The 4,778-nt window shown below is 30.3% G+C and overlaps 1 pseudogene; it reads right to left on the bottom strand.

Moving 5' to 3' along the window:
* Positions 1-3,809: 3,809 nt before the first annotated feature.
* On the bottom strand, positions 3,810-4,424 carry LOC150032709 (uncharacterized; annotated as a pseudogene).
* Positions 4,425-4,778: the final 354 nt, after the last annotated feature.

Genomic DNA, 4,778 nt, shown 5'->3' with positions numbered 1-4,778 from the left:
GCAGTTGGCAATGCCTTTGTAAAAAAGTCTGCCAGATTATCCTTCGACCAAATTTGTTGTACAATGATGTTACCATTTTCTTTAAGATCATGAGTGTAGAAAAGCTTCAGTGAAATATGTTTTGTTCTATCTCCTTTAATACATCCTCATTTGATTTGGGCTATGCAAGTTGTGTTATTTTTGTATAATATTGTTGGAATATTTTTATTAGAAGACAAGCCACACGTTTCAGGAATGTGCTGGGTTATTGACCTTAGCCATATACATTCTCGACTAGCCCCATGAATTGCAAGAATTTCAGCATGATTTGAGGAAGTGCCCGTTATAGTCTGTTTTACCGATCACTATGATATAACAGTTCCTCTACTGTGAACAGATAACTTGTTTGAGATCTAGCTTTATGTGAATAAGATGAATATCCAAAATCTACATAACCAACTAAATCAAAATTTGATTTATTTGAATAAAACAAACCCACATCGATTGTTCCTTAGAGATAGCTGAGTATATACTTAATTCCGTTCCAATGTTTTTTTGTTGGAAAAGAACTATATCTTGTTAATAAATTTACTGAAAATGCAATATCTAGTCTTATATTATTAGAAGATACATAAGTTCACTAATTTCACTAAGATATGGTACTTCAGGACCAAGAAGTTCTTCATTATCCTTTCGAAGTCGAAATATATTTTTCTTTATATCCAATGAATGGACTTCTATTGGAATATTTAATGGATGTGCTCTGTCCATATAAAATCTTTTCAAAATATTTTCTGTATAAGTTGACTGATGAATAAATATTTCATCTGCTAAATGCTCAATTTTTAAACCAAGGCAAAATGTTATTTTTACGAGATTTTTCATCTCAAATTCTTTCTTGAGATATTCTATTGCCTTTGAAAGTTCTTAGGAGTTCCAATTATATTCAAGTCATCAACATCAACAATAACAAATCCTGATTGTGATTTCTTTATAAAAACACACGGACATATTGGATTATTTTGATATCCTTCTTTTAATAAATATCCACTCAGGCGATTGTACCACATCTGTCTTGATTGAAACCATATAGTAATCTCTATAATTTTATTGAATACCATTCTCGGGAATTTGATATATATGTTTCAAATAAAATCATTCTAGGATTCTCATATAAATATCATTATCAAGAGATCCATATAAATATGTTGTGACTACATCCATAAGATGCATATCTAGACTTTTATACACAGTTAAGCCAATTAAATATCTTAATGTAATTGCATCCACCATCGGAGAACATGTCTCCTTAAAACCAATACCATGTCTTTATGAAAAACTTTGTGCAACTAGTCTTACTTTATATCTTGTGACCTCATTATTTTCATTTCTTTTCCTCACAAATACCCATTTGTATCCCACCGGTTTAACACCTTCTGGTGTTCGGACTACTATCTCGATTGCTTCTTTCCACTAAAGTTAACCTTTTTTATGTTGACATTTTTCAATAGATTTTGGTTCAAGATCCTCATTTTCAGATATAATATCAAGAGCAACATTATACACAATAACGTTGTCAATAATTACATTAGTTCCATTCCATCTTTTCTTGACATGAACATAGTTTATTAAAATCTCATTATTGTCTTTAGATATTTCACCTTCCTCATAGTCAAGTCAAGGATTTCTTTATGGGTATTTATATCCTCAGTCAAGTCTTCTTGACTATTAATGATTTTTCTTTTTTGAGGATTTTTATCTTTGGAACTTACTAGTCTACCATGCTTCTGGTGTATTCCAGACTCATTAATGACAACTTGCTGTGTTGAGATACCAATTTTCGATGAAACATTTGTAGCTGGTATATGTGATTTAGTTACTTTCTTTGCATCTATAAATGCATCTGGTAGTTGATTTGCTATATTTTGCAAATGAATTATTTTCTGAACTTCAAGTTCACATTGATCTGTACCGGGATCTAAATGAGATAATAATGATGCATTCCATATAATTTCTTTTCCAACTTCCTAATTCCTCCTCTTATTGTTGGAAAATTTGTCTCATTAAAATAACAATCAACAAATCGTGTAGTAAATACATCACCCATCAGGGGTTCAGATATTTGATAATTGATGGGGAATCATATCCAATATATATTTCTAACCTCTTTTGAGGACCCATCTTAGTGCGTCGTGATGGAGCAATTGAAACATATAATATAGACCCAAAAATTCTTAGATGAAAAATATTTGGCTCATGACCCTAAGCTAATTGTAATGACGAGTATTTATGATAAGCTATTGGCCTAATGCGAACAAGTGACGCTGCATGCAAAATAGCATGTCCCCATACAGATGAAGGAAACTTAGTTCTCATAAGTAATGGTCTTGCAATTAATTGTAAATGTTTTATAAATGATTCTACTAAACCATTTTGTGTATGAACATGAGCTACAGGATGTTCAACATTTATCCAAATTGACATACAATAATTATCAAAAGCTTGGGATGTAAATTCACCAGCATTATCAAGATGAATGGTCTTAATTGTATAATCAGGAAATTGTGCTTTTAATTTAATTATTTGAGCAAGTCATCTTGAAAATACATGACTTCGACTTGATAATAAGCACACGTGTGACCATCTACTGGATGCATTTATTAATACCATAAAATATCTAAATAGTCAACTTGGTTGGTTAATAGCTCCACATTTATCACCATGAATTCATTCTACAATTTTTCTTTAGAGCAAGCATTACATGATAATTCATTAGATTGAAGAATCTCTTGCTCCTTCAATGGGTGTCCATTTGAATTCTCAATAATTCTCCTCATTATTATAGACCCTGGATGACCCAATCGATCATGCCAAATTGTAAATATGTCTAGGATTTATGAACTTCAGGTTCATTGTTGTATATGTTTCAATTACTCGTATATGAGTATAATATCATCCAGAAGATAAAGCAGACAACTCTTCCAATATACGTTTTTCATTTGAGATAGTGGATATGATATATAGATATTCCACATTATTCTTACTATCAGTATCAATATGATAACCATTGCAACGTACATCTTTAAAATTTAGAAGATTTCTCGTTGATTGACTAGAGAACAATACATTGTCAATTATAAATTTTGTTCCTCTAGCCAAAATAATATTTACTTTTCCAAAATCTTCGATCAAGTTTGTAGAACCTGATATTGTATTTACTTTTGTTTTCAACATTGTCAATTTGGAAAAGTATTTTTTGTTTCTAAGTATTGTGTGTGTAGTTGTGTTGTCTGCCAGACATAGATCTTCTTTACTCATTTTTGAAATATCCAACATATGAAGATGATCCATGTTTCTTCATTAAAAAAAAAATAATAATTACAATAAGAAAAATAACTAAAAAAAATGAAGATAGATAAAAAAAAAAAAAAAACAATATTAAGTGTAGATTTTCTCAAAATCAAAAGAAACTTGATGTTCCATCAACTACGCCAATCTTCTCTTCAGGAGATTCAAAGAAGTCTACCACATCCAAATTTATCATATGCGATGGGTCAAATATATCATTATCCTGGTATACAAAATTTGCTTCCACATTTTTCTCTTTTTCCTTCAGGGAGGTTTTACGTGACCAATGCCCAGTCATTTTGCATCAGAAGCATTTATTTTCAACACTCTTTGAACTTTTATCTTGTAGAGTTTTTCCTTTGTGATCATCATTTTGTATGGTTTTTTTGAAAATTTAATTTATTAGAACGACCAACACGAAAATAATAATTATTTCGTCCTCTGCCACGGTTATGACATCGACCTCGACTGCGACCATGACCTCAATCATGATTATTATTAAAATTCACAACATTCACTTCAGGGAATGGTGCCATTTCGGTTGGTCGAGATTCATGATTTTTCATCAATAACTCGTTATTTTGTTCGGCCACGAGAAGACATGAAATTAATTCAAAATACTGTTTAAAACCTTTCTCTCGATATTGCTGCTGCAGAATCATATCTTAGACATGAAATGTAGAAAATGTCTTCTCTAACACATTAGCATCGCATAATAACAATTTTAAACTGATTTTAAATAATGCGGAATTGTAATCATTTACTGATTTAAAATCTTGTAGCCTCAAATGCATCCACTCATTATGGGCTTTAGGAGGAATAACTGTCTTTTGATGATCATACATTTCTTTAAAAAAATTTCACAAGGTATGGGGATCTTTTATTATAAGATATTCTATTTTTAATCCCTCATAGAGATGATGATGAAAGAAAATCATAGCTTTTTCTTTGTCCTGACTAGATGTCGTATTTTCTTCTTTAATAGTTTCCCCAAGATTTATAGCATCCAGGTGGATTTCGATATCAAATACCCATGAAAAATAATTATTGATGTTAATATCAAGGGCGGAAAATTCTAATTTTGTGAGATTTTTCATGGCAAAACTATCATAAAATATTGTACTTATGTTAGAAATTTAATAGATATTGAATCTGTAAAATAACATTAAATTTATTAATTATAATGAAGAGGAAAAAATCGACATACCTTTAGGACCTACCTTTAGCAGAGAAAACGACAGGAGCTCGTGTTGATAACGTGTTGTGAATTTGAGGAACACAACGGGAATACAAATATAGAGAAAATATAATACAATAATAATAAAAAAATATATAATTAAAAAAAAACTAAAATCCTGAAATAACTAAAATTATAAAATTGGATAATAGAAAATTCAGTGAAATTTGAAGTGGATTTTTTACCAATACCCGTGTGATATTAAAATTCACCA

This window comes from Benincasa hispida, chromosome 11 (genome assembly GCF_027475165.1).
Source record: "Benincasa hispida cultivar pf3 chromosome 11, pf3_genome.v1.1, whole genome shotgun sequence".
NCBI classification, from domain to species: domain Eukaryota; kingdom Viridiplantae; phylum Streptophyta; class Magnoliopsida; order Cucurbitales; family Cucurbitaceae; genus Benincasa; species Benincasa hispida.
Note: the sequence above shows the minus strand (reverse complement) of the source record. Positions and strands in the feature narration are given on the sequence as shown.